Source organism: Trachemys scripta, chromosome 4 (assembly GCF_013100865.1).
Source record: "Trachemys scripta elegans isolate TJP31775 chromosome 4, CAS_Tse_1.0, whole genome shotgun sequence".
NCBI classification, from domain to species: Eukaryota; Metazoa; Chordata; order Testudines; family Emydidae; genus Trachemys; species Trachemys scripta.
Genome location: NC_048301.1, coordinates 135,474,901 through 135,491,886, shown reverse-complemented (window position 1 = coordinate 135,491,886; position 16,986 = coordinate 135,474,901). Strand labels below are relative to the sequence as shown.

At 53.7% G+C, this 16,986-nt stretch overlaps 1 pseudogene; it reads left to right on the top strand.

Moving 5' to 3' along the window:
* The first annotated feature begins 3,165 nt into the window (after nucleotides 1-3,165).
* LOC117876568 lies at nucleotides 3,166-7,308 on the top strand (annotated as a pseudogene).
* The last annotated feature ends 9,678 nt before the right edge of the window (nucleotides 7,309-16,986 follow it).

Genomic DNA, 16,986 nt, shown 5'->3' with positions numbered 1-16,986 from the left:
GTGATGACAATCACCTGGCAAGAAGACCCCATGCCCCATTAGTGACAACATCAGGGCTGGTTCCAGGATTTTTGCCACCCCAAGCGGAGGAAAAAAGAAAAAAAAAGCCACGATCGCGATCGGCAGCAAGTCGGGGACAGGTCCTTCCGTCCGAGAGGGACCTGCCGCTGAATTGTCACCGAAGAGCCGGACATGCCGCCCCTTCCAAGGGACGCCCCAAGCACCAGCTTCCTGCGCTGGTCCCTGGAGCCACCCCTGCACAACGTGCACAACTCAGTGCTATAATGAGGTGAAGTGAATCTCTCAGGGTACCCGGGCCCCTTTCCTTTGATCACACACCTGGGGGCAGGAAGAGGGGCTCACCTCTGTCAAGTGGAACAGCCCCCCGCAACCACCTTGTCTCAGTCACAGCTCTGCCAAACGGCTCCAGCTAACCCCTCCCCCATTCAGTAGAGTGACACCTACACACTGCAGACAGCTGGAGCCCAGGGGCTCTTGGCAGCTCCGGGGCAGGGTTAAGGACCATTGACAGTCACCTTAACTCCTCATTGATTGGTTTTCAGATGTGAGAGTTTTGCTGAGCTCGACATTGTGGAACAGTGCATGGAACCTCTGGGCAATGTTAACGCCACGGTTTGCCAGTGACTTACCACTGATTGCCTGGCACACAAAGGAGCAGGAGATGTGGACACAGCTCTGCTACAGCTTGGAACAAAGACACAGGGTGTGAGGGAGGCAACTGTGTTTGTGAGAACCCAAGACTCAGCATCCCAGGAAGTCACACAGGAATGCAGAGACAAAAGGAGGAAGAGCCAGGATGGATCCCTGGGAGTATTAAGGCAGTTGTTGCTGCCAACACCAGCTCTGCCTTTAGCTCAGCTTTGCCAAGCCAACCTGAGGATTCTCTGATGCCGGATTCCAGCTGAATAATAAATGTGACACCATGTTGCTGCAGATACAGATTGCATTGCTCCCGGCAGGTAACAAACCGTGTCAACCCCATGCCAAGGGGTTTCCTTATTGTCATAGGTAGAAACCTGCCCAGCCCAGACCCCCTGGCTGCTCCCCAATGCAAATAGGGACCATGCGAGATCCCAGCCATGGCATGGGTATAACGAGGAAAGAGTGTCCTAGGGCACACAACCCTCACAGGACAGGGCTGGGAGAGACACAATGCTGAGGCAAAGACGAAGCCAAGGAGAGGGGCCCAGACTGGGGGCTCCCAACACAACCCTCAATCAAAGCAATAGACAGAAACTGCAAGCTAGGAAGGAGCTGCAGTGGGAAAGCCCAAGGCTGGGACAGCAGGAGCTATGGGTTGGACTTAGGATAGAGGGGCACCAGCAGAACTGGTTTACCCATGTCCCACTCCTGGCTGTGCTCATGTTTCCTCAGAATTCTACTCCGCTGGCCCCAGGAAATCATCTCACCTCTCCCTGCCCATGGAAGGAGTGCCTTGTGACTGCAGGGATGTGGCTGCCCCCAGCTCCGGGCCAGGCACAGACTCTGTTAATGGTTCATTCACTCAGGGATAAGAGGCTGGAGCAGCCCCTGAGGAAAAGCAAGACCCAGCGGGGACAGGACCAGCTACTGCCAGGCAGGGACCTCACTGCCTCATGGACACCTTGTCTCTATCTTCAAAGGCGCTGCCCCTTTCCCTGGCAAAGAGAGACTGTCCAGGTAAGTGGGAGCTATCTGGGCCACCTGAGTCCTGCACAGACCAGCCCTGGCATGGCTGGGGCCACAGACACAGACAGGGCAAACTGGGAGGAGTGGTAGATTTGCTAGAGGGTAGGGATAGGATACAGAGGGACCTAGAGAAATTAGAGGATTGGGCCAAAAGAAATCTGATGAGGTTCAACAAGGACAAGTGCAGAGTTCTGCACTTAAGACAGAAGACTCCTATGCACTGCTACAGATTAGGGACCTAGTGGGTAGGGAGCAGTTCTGCAGAAAAGAACCTAGGGGTTACAGTGGATGAGAAGCTGGATATGAGTCAGTGTGCCCTTGTTGCCAAGAAGTCTAACAGCATTATTGGCTGTATATGTAGGAGCATTGCCAGAAGATCAAGGGACGTGATCATTCCCCTCTAGTCGGCATTGGTGAGGCCTATCTGGAGTAGTGTGCCCAGTTTTGGGCCCCACACTACAAGAAGGATGTGGAAAAAATGGAAAGAGTCCAGCAGAGGGCAACAAAAATGATTAGGGGGCTGGAGCACATGATTTAGGAGGAGAGGCTGAGGGAACTGGGATTGATTAGTCTGCAGAAGAGAAGAATGAGAGAGGATTTGATAGTTGCTTTTAACTACCTGAAGGGGGGTTCCAAAGAGGATGGATCTAGACTGTTCTCAGTAGTACCAGATGAGAGAACAGGGAGTAATGGTCTCAAGTTGCAGTGGGGGAGGTTTAGGTTGGATATTAGGAAAAACTTTTCACTAGGAGGGTGGTGAAGCACTGGAATGGGTTACCTAGGGAGGTGGGGGAAATCTCTTTCCTTAGAGGTTTTTAAGGTCAGGCTTGACAAAGCCCTGGCTGGGATGATTTAGTTGGGGATTGGTCATGCTTTGAGCATGGGGTTGGATTAGATGACCTCCTGAGGTCCCTTCCAACCCCTATGATTCTATTGAAGGTTCTATGGTGAGTAAGGGAAAAGCACCCAGACTGGTATGTTATTGTAAGGTCTTGACTCTCACAAACACAGCTTAGCAAATTGTGGGGAAAATGTTGTGAAGATGTTTGTTGCCCCTTACAAGAGAAATTAGATTCAGTTGAGGTACTGATCTGCCACTCCCTGAGCTCTGGGAACATCCAAGTGCCACTTGTGCAAATTCTCATCAAAAGTGATTTTTAGATTGAAAAGCTGAAACATTAACTGCAAGGAAGTGCTGATACTTAGGAGAGGAAAATCCACAGGAAATGCTGCACTGAGAATATAACCATTGGGGTTGTTATTGTAGGGTCTCTGGTGGGTACAGGTGGTGTAACCAGACTGGTTTGTTATTGTAGGTCTACCCACAGCATTTGTTATTTTGGCAGGGCTGGAAGGTTGCAGACAGCCCTTGTGTCACCAGGGAGGTGGGGCTAGTGGGGAAGATCACAAGGAACTGATGGGTCTCTCGCCCACAGGGTATCCCCAGTGCCATCCCTGCTGGAATTTGCTGAGGGCCCATCCACACCACAGATGCTGATCATGAGCTGCTCCTCCAAGCTGCAGCTGCTGGAAGGGATACCACAGAGGCGCTTCCCCAATACATTGCCGGTGACAAGGACCCATCTTTTTTCCCCACATGCCACTTCCTGGGACGGGGATGGGAGCAGGGCAGAAAGTTCTCTCTCCCCAGGGTGATGGGGTGGAGATTGGGCTGGCTGGGGGCAAGACCCTTCCCCCAGGTGTTGGCTGCTCTCCAAGCCACCCACTCACATCTCCTGTCCTCCAATGTCCAAACCCAGCAAATTCCTGCTGCTCACCCACTGTAGCCAGCGGGACCTCCCCAGCCAGTCACAGGGCAGATTGGCTCCATATCATACAGTTACACCACAGGCAGGCTCTGTGCCAGCCAATCAAAGTCTTGGGTAACTCTGGCTCCCTCCATGATTCCATGCCATCAAATGGCTCAAGTGTGTGAGGGTCACCAGCCCCTTTGTGACCTCCTCTGCGCTCAGGGTCTCCCCTGCGATACCAGGCCAGGACTCACAAATAAGGAGTCAGACCCCTAAATCAGGAGAGTAAACCCGGGGTGGTGGTTAGAGACAGGCCCCACCCCGGCCCTCATCCCTCATACTCCCGTCCCCATATCCCTACCCCCTCCCTGCCCCTCACCCCAACCCCTAGCATTCCCTGCATCCCCCCACTCGCTCCCCAATCACCTCTCCTTGCTGCTCCTCACATTCCCCCCCCCCCATCTCTGGTACTCAGTCTGGGGCAGCCACCTTCCCTGGCCTCAGTCCCCTGAAATCATTTTGAGATTGTGGCCATCTTGACTAAGGGCAGCCTGTGATCTCAGCCCCATTGGCAGGGATGGGAGAGGGAGGCCATGTTGAAGAAGGGCAAAAACCTCACCTCACCTGCAGAAGATTACAAGATGCTGAAACCCCCCAATAAATACTGGGTGGCTCCAAACAGAGTACTGGGAGTGGGAATTGCCGCCTCTCCCCCTGCTCTGACCCCCCACCAACTCCATGTCTCTGGCAGGTCTATGGCACTGTGATGGCCATAAACCAGGGGAACCCAGCTGCGCAGGAGGTGCTGGTGGATTCATGGCCTGACTTCAAAGTCGTCCTCACCCGTCCGCGCAGAGAGGTGAAGCCCCTCAGCCACCACACTGCACCTTGGGAACTGGATGGCTCAGGAGGATGTAGAATGGGACCCGAGGCCTTTCCTCACTAGGGGACCCCAGGACGGGGAGCCAGATTGGCTCCAGGAGGAGATAGAGGGGAAGGGCACCAAATCCCAGCCCCTAAGGGGGCCCAGGGCAGGGACCAGGCTGGCTCGGGGGAAGGAGGCAGGCAGATCAGTCATTCCATTGGGAATTCTCCAGTCTTTGCTGTATGTCTCCCCCTACAGGTGGCATCGGATGACTGATTTCTACACCAACATATACAGTGTACTACTGGGACCTAGGTGCCTACCGGGCACTGCTGGGCAGTGCAGGTGCTGTCAACTGGGGACAGACCTTCTGCATCCTTGGTAACATGTGCCCCAAAACATCTGGGAGAGTCGCACAGCAACTGAACATACATGTCCTGTCTGGGCCAAACCCCAGGATCCCACTCTACAATGCCAACCCCCAAGCTCTCTGCTCCCCTCAGGCTGCAAGGCTGCTCCCATGAGCCCTATGCAGGGCAGGAACATATGGGGTAGCCCCTTGCCAGTGGGGTCAGCTCATCTGACCACACCCTCTTCCCTGAGGGCTGGGGGTTTGGAAGCTCAGACTCCTGCCCCTCCCGATCCATGTGCTAGGCTGGGCTCCCCACACATATGGGCCCTTTTGTCACCACCGTTCAATCCCTTTTCCCACTGCTCACGGCCCATTGCTGCCCCCTGCAGGGCTCCAGGATGGAGTGTACCAAGTCTCCAAGGACATCGCCGAGGCTAAGGGGATCAAGCTGGAGGTGCTCCGCTACTTCACCTATTTTCACCCAGATCCCAGCTCCATGCCTGAGATCAGGTCAGTGTCTGCCTGTGTCACAGGGCTCCACAGGGGGCATCGTACAGAAGGAGGCAGCCTAAGGGGTGGGGGCATTGGCCAGCATGGCACTGGGATTAGGGTGACCAGACAGCAAGCATGAAATATTGGGACGGGGGTGGGGGGGTAATAGGCACCAAATATCAGAACTGTCCCTATAAAATCAGGACATCTGGTCACCCTAACTCGGATGCCCAAGATCTGGCTGGCTATTCCTTATGCAGGGCCAAGGGCATTGGGGTCCTGTTACCACCAGCAGAATCTCAGGAGGTTGGGCTCAGTGCCAATCCCACTTCAGGGACACTGCAGGGACTGGGAAGCGTAGCCGTTGGGTGGGGTCAGCCATGGGGAGGGAGATCCCTCTTCAGCTCCTGCACAGGGCCCCCAGCCTCTGCCAGGAAACCCTGATGCAAATGGATTCTGTGCCACCAATGGTGCCCCATCCATGGACCCTGGGGACCAGGCACTCCTTCAACCAGCCATCAGACCTGGCAGGGCACAGGCAACAAGAGACCATGCTCCCCCCACATCCCTGCACCACATCTCAACTGACCAAAAATGGAGAAGAACCTTCCTGTCCACAGCCTGTTCAGACCTCGGCTTCTCACCCAGGACCCAGAGAGGAGCAGATATCCCAGGGGTACTTTAGGGATGGAGGGGTTTCTAACAGGAAAAGGAATGAGACACTCAGTTCTAGTGAGAAAAGATATTAGACAGCTTCGCCACCGTATGGATAAGAGGGAAAATGCCCCGTGTCCCATTCCCCACCCCCTGAGCCAGCGGAATCCCCTGTTCTGGGGCCAGAACAGTGTTAGCACCCCCTGGGTGGGGAAAAAAGGCTCTGTGTCCCATTTCCCATCCCCCAAGAAAGGCAGATTCCTCTCCACTTGGCTTCATCATCCCCCTCTCCTGAGTCCCACAAGTTTGGCCAGGTCTGGAGCCCATCTTACAATGACCTTCATGGGAATCCCTTCCTGCCTGGGGGGGGGGTGGAAGCCCTGTCTGATTGATTGCCTCTCCCACACCCCCGCTGGGGGAAGAGCAGGCAATCAGAGCTGCTGCAGTAAGAAGTCCCTGCCCCTCCCTCTCCCTGCAGTAACATGACACCTTCTCATGAGACAGGTATGGGGAAGAGGGAGCAGAATTTGCTCAGCATCTCAGGGTGGTTCCACTCCCTCCTCCCCCACCCTCTTGTGGGCAATGGGACAGCATGGTGACCCTGTTCACCCCTTCCCTGGGGGACACAGCCTGGGAAGGGCAGAAGGGAGCCTGCTGCAGCCCCCACAGGGCTCAGAGGGGTGGGAGAACGGCAGGAGGTGCATAGGGGAAGCTGGGAGGGAAATAGGGGGGCTGGAGACCAAGTTGATGGGTGCCTGTGTGGGGGCAGAACTGATGGGGCAGACTGATTTGCTGAGCAGCAGATGGGCAGATATGGGGATAGGAGCTTCTGCAGTGAGGCCCATCTCATCCTAATAAATCTGGGAATGTTGGCAATACTGATTATGTCACATCCAGGGTTTGGGGCCAGGGGAGTTCAGCTGTCAAGGGAGACCAGCAATCAAAGTTTCATAGTTTTAACAAACCTCATGATCTTTTGGCCATCTCATGATTCTGAGGTGTCACTCAGATCACTGACCTTTGGGGCTTGGCCCTGTTGCTCTCTGCCTCCCTAGGCTGGACCCGGCTGTGAGGCTCTCGTCCCTGGATGTCTCCCACGCCAACCTGCTGAATGAGACATAGGCCTTTGGGGGGAATGAGAAAAGCAGGAAGTACCTGGCCAGCCTGATCCGCCACTTCCCCAGTGTCTGCCTGCTGGATGCTGCTGGCCACCCGGTCAGCTGGATTGCTTCAGACCCGTTTGGTTCCATGGGGGTTGGCTACACTCTGCCCCCGCACCGGCGGCACGGCTACATGGGGATGCTGAATAATTTGATAGCCAAGCAGTTGCACGCACTAGGCTATCCCAGCTACTGCTATGTGGCCATGGAGAACTACCCCATGCAGAGGTTGCAGGAGAGGCAGGGCTTCCAGCCCCAGCCCACCCTGTGCTACTTCATTCTTCACAACCCAGCAAACCCCCCATGTTTACCCCCAGCCCAGCATCAGGCACAGCCCCCGTGTAAGTCCCCAGCCCAACCGCCCAGGGGACCTGACAAGGGAGCGGGGTAGGGGAGTCTGCGGAACATTTTTGGCCAAGTGGAATCAGTAACATCTCCCAGCTCCAGCCTCACACGAGGCTTGCTACCCCCATCCCCACAGGCCTTGCCCTCCCCCACAGCCCCTATACTCACCTTTTAAGGGTCTGTCCTACTCTCCTGAGCCCATAACCTGCCCCCTTTGATGGGCCCTACCACCCCAGACCCATACACACAACAACCCCGTCCCACTTCCCTACACTGCCCCATCCGAGTTCCTCTTCCAGACACTCCAGCAATGGCTCAATGATCTTCCACCCAATCTAGCTACATGCTCACCCGCCTCGGCTCTGCTCCTCCTCCCGTTTTCCCTGGGACATCCTGTTCAGCGTATTGCATCTCTAACTGCTCCACAGCCAGTGCGTCACCCTCCCCCAACCCTACCAGAGACATCTTCCCTGGATCTCTCTCTCCCCTGCTTCCCTGGGGCTTTTGACATCTCATGCTGTTGCACCCTGCTCTCATCTGCTCTTTTCCCCATCTCCTGGGCTATACGAGCCAGGGCAGCTTTAAGCGGGGTGGAAGGGACTGGGCAATAGGTCCCCATTCAGCAACATCTCCTTGAGCACAGCATGCTCTAACCCATGATGCTTCTAACCCATGATGGATGTGGCTGTTCCGCATTGATACTAACCAGCCCGAGAGGGTTCTCATGCCAAGGACTCCCTCAAGAGCCAGTCTGTCTCAGTAACTCAAGGGTTAAATACCTCCCGGGGATCTTGATTATCCTCAAACCAAACTTCACTATCCCCAAGGACTCCCAGCCTGAGGTCACACCCAAAAGCAATCAAGACATGTTAAATTCAACACCACACAGCCAAGACAACCAAATCCCCTTATCTCCACCCACCGGCTTTGACCGATAGCAGGAAGTGTTTCTGGCTTCCTGATCCCAGCTGTAATTAAATTTATTGTTGAAGACACCTTTGAGTATTTCCCCTTTACAGCGGCATTCCCTGGCACAGCTGGGACCGCGCAGGCGAGGGGAAAGGTAGAATTACATCTAGGGCCATGCAACATTTCCCATTTTTCAACCCACTTTTCAAATGAAATTTTCTCAAAGGTTCTGCTTGTTCCCAGTGTCGGCTTTGTGTCCAGACACTGAGGGCCTGAAAACCAAAGTGTTCTGGGTGCGTAATCTGGTCTGCAGCAACAAGGGTCAGGTCAAATATCTAGAGCTTCCTTTGGAAAACTACCAATAGCATGAATTGGAGCAGCCCCACCAAATTTCTAATATCACTAAATATCTTCCCTGGGGGGACTTTAAGAGACAAACTGAGTGTGTGTGAAACAAGAGCTTTGTTAGAGGGGATGAGGAAACCAGCACCCAACAGGGGAGAGCACAGCAACAACAACTTACCTCTCTGCACTTATGAACAATAAGTAAACACCCAGTCCTGCCCCTTAATGTCTCCTGTGTCCTCTGATTCAGTTCACCGCCCACAACCCCTAAGCAGATGCCCCTTCAGCAGTGGTTTCCTCCTCCGCTACGCTCCACTTATGGTTTGCTGTCAGCTGTTAGCCTCATTCCAGAGCCTGGCATCAGACAGGCCTGTGCCCTATCCTTTGAGAAATGCCAGCTGGGCCAACCCCCAGGCTCCACCACTAGCCACCTGGCCCATGCCACAGCTCTGCCAGCCACAAGGGTCCTTCAGGCAGTAGTGCAAAGTGGTGGAGCCAGGGGCTGGCCCAGCTGGCATAAGTACAGATAGGTGATTTTAGCCTCATTTGCGTGGGGTAAGGGAAGGCTGCCCAGGGCTCCCTCAGCCCTGATGTCACCCTCTGCCGCTTTGGCAAAGGGCCACTTTGGTGGAGCCTCCCAATGAAGAGTTTTCTGACTTGCCAAAATCTGACACCCTTCCCTCCATGCCTCTGGCAGATCATGGCACCATGATGGATATAAACTGCAGGAACCTGGCCATGCACAAGTCTTGGCCCCAGTTTAAAGCCATCCTCACCCAGCCACACAGGCAGGACCTGGACCTAGCTGTGCAGCTAGGACTCAGACCCTGGACCCTACCACACACAACAAAGACTAGATTTTTTTTAGCACATAACTGCACTGCAGCTCTGTGCTAACTGGGCCACATGAGGCCCACAGGTTGAAAACCACTGCTTGATTCAAATCTTGCAGTGTCTGTTTACATTAGAATTTAGACTGCAAATTCATTTTGTTTCAACTGTGATCTCTATGCCTGCTACTTATAATCACTTAAAATCTATCTTTTTGTAGTGCGACAAAGTTCCTCCTCTATCTTGGTGGGTCATGCACTTATTGGCAGATTTTCTTGCCTCAGAGATTCACCATGTGGGTTGGGGAACAGCCCAGAGACCTTCCCCTCTGGAAGAACCCACAGTCCAGGTCAATTGGAAGATTTGGGGGAACCCAGGCCCACCCTCTACTCCAGTTTCCAGCCCAGGGCCCTGTGGACTGCAGCTGTCTATAGTACCTCCTATGACAGCTACAACTCCCTGGGCTACTTCCCCATGGCTTCCTCCAAATACCTTCCTCCTGGTAAAGGATAACACTTATAGGCCTCAGTCCTCCAGCAACATAGCCTCTTATTCCCAACTCCTCACACCACAAACTGAAGTGAGCTTCTTTTAAAACCCAGGTGCCCTGATTAGCCTGCCTTAATTGATTCTAGCTGCTTCTTCTTAATTGGCTCCAGGTGTCCTAATTAGCCTGCCTGCCTGCCTTAACTGGTTCTAGCAGGTTCCTGATTACTCTAATGCAGCCCCTGCTCTGATCACTCAGGGAACAGAAACCCTGTCTGACCTGGGAATCATAGATCACTCTCCTGTAGCCCTCTGCCCTGGAGGGAGGAAGAAGGTTGCTCCTCCTCCTCCTCCTCTGCTACCTGCTTGCTGGCTGGCTGCTAGACCCACCCACACCCTTGGGTGCTACTGCTCCAGCTACAGCCCCTTGGGGGGGGGCCTGCTGGCCCACTCCCCAGAGGAGGGGAGGGAGAGACCCCAACCATTGCTCCTGCTGCTGAGGATGCCACCACCATCTCCACCTAAGAAGGGTCCTTCCTGCTGGCCACCAGACTGCTGCCTGGAGCTGCTGCATTTGCTGCTGGGGAGCTGTTGAAGCCCTGAGGAGAGGAAGAGGAACATTTGCCAGTGGGGGAGCGCGTAGGAATTCTACAGACCACAGCGGAGGGGGCCCTCCCGGACTGAGTAACTTTTGAACTGTGCTCTTGTGGTGGGGATCTAGACTGTGTTTGTGGAGACACAGGGGGTGTGACGTGGAGCCTGCCCCCTGATCCATCTGTGTCCCCCCCCGTCCCCACCACCACCATCATCGTTGCTCCCTCCACCACCCCCACTGGCTATTCACCATCTGCCTTGGGCTCCTGCCTCTGGGACTCAGCTGCTCCCCAAGGCTTGCCACACCTTGTTGCCACCATTGGGCCTGATGCAGCAGCCAGCTTGCAAGGACTTTCTTTTTTGTTGCAAGTGCACGTGGGTGCACGTGCCCCCCGTTTTAGACTAACCCTTTCCTCCCTGCAGCAAGCCCCCAGCTTTGCCCCTGTTACCTACCCTTTTGCCCCTTGCAACCTTTTGCCCCTCTCCCTTTCCCCAGCCCCTCGCTAACTCCAATTTGTTTGCCTGCCCCGCCCTTTCCCTCTGCAGCCTTTGTTTGACCCGCCCCAGCCTCTGAAGCTAGCCCCGTGGTTCCTCTGCCCCATTTCCTGCCTGGTTGCTCCCTTCCCCCTGCGGTCCCCTTGCCCTGATTAGCCCCTCCCCTTGTGTGCCCATGTCCCCTCCTATGCGCTTGTGCCCCTCCCCATTTTAGTTTGATTCTATCTCCCTGCACCCCCCAATGCTGTTATATCTTCCCTTCCTTGGTGCAACAAGAGGAGCCGGAAACCTTCCCTGAGTCGGTGACTGACCCCTAGCCCTTGATACGCCCCCATCCACCCCCCCCCTTTTTTGGTGCCCTCCTCCCCTGCCTACAGCCTAGCAGGGAGGAATGGTCGACCTGCTTCCCCCTTCCCTATCCCCCCTCCAATGTTTGCTCTCCCCCCGTCCTCATTATGGCAGGGGACGAGGAGAGTGAGACCCCTTAGGCAGACCCTGCTGCCCCTCCTCCACCCGCCCCACCATCATCCCCCCTAGCCTCTACCTCAACTGCCGCTGCCAAGCCACTTGCTACCACCCCTGCTGCAGTGCCGGCAGCGGTGGGTAACGAGGTGACCTCCGCTGCTGCCACGTCCCTCGCCCCCTCTAACTCTGGGGGAGTCCCCCCAGCTGGCAGGAAGGGCCAGGGCACGAAGAAGGGTAAAGGCCCCGCTAAAAAAGCCAGGCCCTCCATGGCAGGGGGTGCCCCCACTGCCGCAGCCCCACAACAAGCCGCGGCGTCCCTCCCTGCTGTTCCCTCCACCAGCTCTGTGGGTGTCCCTCCCCCAGGGCATACGCCCAGGTGGCGACAACCCCCCCACGCCTGCCGCTACATCATCTCCCCCATCCACCACCTCTGCTACCATCTATAGCGGCCGGGGCCCCTTCCCCACCTTGACCAGGAAGCATGGCGTCCGTTGCCTCCTAGTACCTGCCTCGCCCCACGTGGAGACCTACGTGTGGGCGTTGGTGAGGGTGGTGGGGCGCACGGCCATTGTGGCGGCCTCCAAGATGTACGGAAAGGTCATCTTCTTCCTAGCATCAGAGGCCGCCGCCCAAGGGGCAGTGGAGAAGGGCCTGGTGGTGGTGGTGGGGGGGTGTACGTCCCCCTGGAGCCGCTAGAAGACCTGGGTGCCCGATTGGTCCTGACTTCTGTCCCTCCCTTCCTTCCAAATGCCACCCTGTTACCCGCCCTCTCTACCCTGGGGAGGCCGATCTCTGTGGTCAGCCCTCTCCCATTGGGCTGCAAAGACCCCGCCCTCCGTCATGTCCTCTCGTTCCGCCGGCAGGTACAGTTACAACTGCCGCCGGTGGCACGTGACGGTGAGGCGCTTGTCACAGGAAACTCCATCGTTTAAGATTTTGGTTGCATTTTTCTCCTCACCTTTTTATTTATGCACTCCCTATCCATCTCCCCACAAAGTCTCGGGACCTTCTGGTCAACCTCCTCCTGGCCATCTATAAAACCAGAGTGAGGAGTTTGGCCGATGGAGTCTCCTGTGACTGTGGGGCATATTTCAGGTCCTCCATTCTTTCACGTATCCGGGCAGAGTTCCTCTGGGCAGCGTCCACTGGCTCCCTTGATGCATTCGAGGAGCAGTGGGTGCTGTCCGGGATTCTCTGCTCGATGTCCCCGTCTGGTTCCCTTCATTTGACCCTTTGACCTCACTCCTGTCCCTGTTGTTTTATTAGTTGTCCCCCGTAATTGTTTGGTCTCCAGGTCCTGTGGACCCCCCCGCCCTTAGGCTGGGGGGGATCCTTTAGCAGTGGGCAGGCTCTGGCTCCACCCACCCACTTCCTGAATCCCAATCGGACCAGACTCCTGTACCCCACTGGTCTGGGTCTGTCACAGTAGTTAATAAATCTCTTTTCTATTTTACCTAAAGCAGTACGTGGTTGGTTGAAGTACTAGGGGAATCTCAGCTCAGATTACAATGGCTGGTGCATGTCCATTTTCCTATGTAGGCGTGTCAAACTTAATGAACTTGCACTGCCCATGGGAGCCTTGAGCAATGTAAGACAGTGCAGTTCTGGGGTGCAAGGCTGGGGAGCTGTAGGGAAATGGCTGGAGCCTCTGTATTGATGGTTCGTGAGTGGCTGGGAGATCATTCATATAACTCATCTGGGTGTGTCTCTGCCTGTGGATGGCTGTGTAACTGCAGTGGCTATCAGAGGTTTCAAGTATGAGAGGGGTAGCCATGTTAGTCTGAATCTGTGGGGGGAAAAAAACAACATAGGGTCCTGTGGCACCTTTAAGACTAACAGAAGTATTGGAGCATAAGCTTCCGTGGGTGAATGCTCACTTCATCTTGCCTCTGATGAAGTGGGCATTCACCCACGAAAGCTTATGCTCCAATACTTCTGTTAGTCTTAAAGGTGCCCCAGGACCTTCTGTTTGTTTTTTATCAGAGGTTTGTAGCTTGACATCAGTATCACAGTGTGAGCTATAGCCCAAGCTGGTGGGTTTGGAGTACGCAGTGGTCCCATAGTGCAGGTTGCACACTGGGGACCCCGTCAAAGAGGACTCCCTGCTTCAGCCCCCACATAGGGACCCCAACACCAGAGGTGTCATTTCAGAAAAATTCAGGGGGCAGGGAGTGAACATTACAGGTGATAATATCCAGCAATGCAAAGTGGGGCAAAAAGTGGAGCAGATAGACCCATGAAAAGTTTTGGGGGGGGGGTACCAAGGACCAGGGGGGAAAATGCTCCCTTACTCCATTGCAAATGAGGCCTGACTTGCACCTCTGGAGATCTGCTCCCTGGCAAGCAGCCCAGGCAAAGCACAGACAGGCACTGACCACGCTTTCTCCACTAGCCACCTGCCCCATGCCACAGCTCTGCCTGCCACAAGGGTCCCCCGGGCAGTAGTGCAAGTAGGGTGGTACTCTCCAGTACGCAGTACCAGCAAGAGTTTTTTAGGGAGTACAGGATACGGGAAAGACTTGGGGCTAACTCTCCTGCTCGTGGAGGGGGGAGGGAAGGGGCTGCGCTCTGCTTCTTAAAGGAGCAGAACACAACTAGGGAGGCATTCATTCTTTATATGTCTTTAACAGCACAATGCCTATGCTAACAAACACTTTGTTTAAGGTTGTTAGAATATGTATTGTGCTGTTAAATTGGTCAGGAGTCCTCAAGAGTGGCGGAGTGGGACGGAAGGGACACTGTTTAAACAGTGTTTTTGATTCTGTTTCTTCCCATTGGTCTGAATTATCCATGACATTCATACTGCATCACATCAAGTCCAAATCTTTAGAAGAATGCCTCTGCTTGCACTGACCAGAGGATGTTTGGATTCTGATGTCAGCCCAGTTCTGCAGCCTGACAGGTATCAGGTGTTCTCCCCACTATACATAGAATTCTTCTTTGCAACCAAACTAGTCTAACATGCATTTTGCTAACTGGAACCGGAGCAGCAAAACAAATCCCTCATTTTCCAGCTTTGAGGGTGAGGGAACTATAAGTGAAGATTATAATGCTGGACACTGATGACCTTAAACCAGCTGCCTCAGGAATCTGCCAAGAACTTTGCTGAAAATATGTTACTCATCTTAGCAATGAAGCAAAGACTTATTGGTCCCAGATTCTCCCAGTATATACTGGGGGAGTGTGGGAGTGTGTTCTCTCTTCTCTGCCCCCTCATAGGTCCGGAACACGAGCCATGACATCCCACTGGTGCACCAGCACCCTGCTGTTCATAAGTGGCTGGAGTCTGAGGCTGTCCAGGCTCTATGCTGTACCTGTGATCCCTCTGAGCCTCTGGAGGTGCTTGCCAGCTGGAGCCCAGGAAGTAAAATTGCTGTACCACATGCATCAATTCTATGGGAATCGGAGCAACCCCCTGGCCTTGCAGTATCGCTACCAGTTCTACGCTGTTGGCAACTCCTCAGGTTGCCCCTGGGAAAGCATTGCCAATAGCATGCAGAGTGCCACTGGAGAGTCACTCAAGTTTTGTTATGAAACTAAAACCACCCCAGACTCCATCCCATTCTTCTGTAAACCGTTGTGGTCTAGAACGGGATGTACACCATCAAACACACCCAGTGACAGCCTCCTGGGTGGCGGAAGGTGCAGGGTAGGCCTGGTTTCCTCTGATGTTTGGGGAACAACCATGCCCCTATGTGTCATCATTGTCATTGGAACTCAGATACCTCTGTTACCCAGAGATGAACTGCAGCTGTCTGCAATCATGCCAGCAGGCAAGACTATCACACAGTTCCTCGTAAACTGGGAACTGCTGAACTGGACTTTAGCTGGGCATGACCTGATTCAGCAAGGTTCCCCAGACTGGGTAGTTCCATTAAAGGGTACATATTGTGACAAGCTCATGCCAGCAATTTGGTTTAAATTCTATGGGTATATTGCCATTTTGGAGGGATTTCATGAGCCCGGTTTGTACAGAGTGGAATTGGGCCAATAACAAAAAACAGTTTTAAATTTCGACCCTCTGATCACAAACCTTGCTCCCCTCTGACGTTTAAGAGCCCCAATTTCAGGACCCCATGTGTTGAAATTGGATCAACAAGAACATTTGATTCTTCACCCTCAGACTTCTCTAAAGGAGGATCAAATCTACTTAGAGGGCATGAATATCTCTCACACTGCCCCTGCATGTGCTCCCTTGATTGGAACTAGCCATAAGGATTGGGATGATTGGCCAACCTGGGAATAAGTCTCACTGTTCCTTCAATGTTATCCAAGAAGAGAGGTATGTTATTGTCCATGTTGGTAAAGCGTGTGTGTGTGTGTGTGTAAGGACAAGATGCAATATCGTATTGATTAATGGACATTTGGTCCAATCCATGGTGCCTTACGTTAATCGCTGTTTCTGTAATGTAACCACCATTGTTAGTTGTGATATTAAGTTTACTGTGCCTCTACGGACTGTACAATATTTAAATACCTATCCTGAGCTCCTCAAGCAGGGCCGGCTCCAGGCACCAGATTACCAAGTAGGTGCTTGGGGCGGCTGCTCCGGAGAGGGGCGGCACGTCCAGGTATTCAGCGGCAATTCGGCGGACAGTCCCTCACTCCCGCTCGGAGCGAAGGACTCCCACCAAATTGCCGCTGCAGATCGTGATTGCGGCTTTTTTGTTTTGTTTTGTTTTGTTTGGCTGCTTGGGGCGGTCAAAACCCTGGAGCCGGCCCTCTCTACAAGGAGGTTTCCCCCATTTCACTGGGAATGGGTCTCATTCCCATTCCCATTAAGGTAAAAACACAGGCCATCACGCCTGGTGGGAGACTTTGCTTGGGTGGAGCCCCAGTGCAACAGGTCTTTAAATATCATGCTTTAGTCCATTGTGGTGATCATTGGTTTCCAAATTATACTAGCAATTTGTCTGGTTCTGCTGGTTTATTGGATACAATGACTGATGCGGCAGCTGCAATGGACAGAAAATCAGACCCAGTTCCACGGAGAAATGATGTGATGGGTATACTCGCTCAGCGCAAGCACCCCATCAACGCAGGGACTTGATACCAGTCAGCTCCATGTTCTTGGGGACCCAAGGCGCATCTAGCCTGTCTGACTGATGTAAGACCCCCCGCACCAGTTTCTGCTTGAATCAAAACCAATCAGAGAAAAGTCTTGCAGAGAGCAGTGAAGGGCACACACCTAGACCCCTCCTGATGAGGGTGACAAGATTAAGAATTCTCCATTAGCATACAGAATGGAAAACAAAGACAACTCCCCTAGCCTCAGCATTGGCCTGCTAAATGAATGACCAGACAGGTTAAAGTGTTCTCCCACTGGTTTTTGAGTATTTTGATTCCTGATGTCAGATTTGTGTCCATTAATTCTTTTGCGTAGAGACTGTCCGGTTTGGCCAATGTACATGGCAGAGGGGCATTGCTGGCACATGATGGCATATATCACATTGGTAGATGTGCAGGTGAACGAGCCCCTGATGGTATGGCTGATGTGATTAGGTCCTATGATGATGTCACTTGAATAGATATGTGGACAGAGTTGGCATCGGG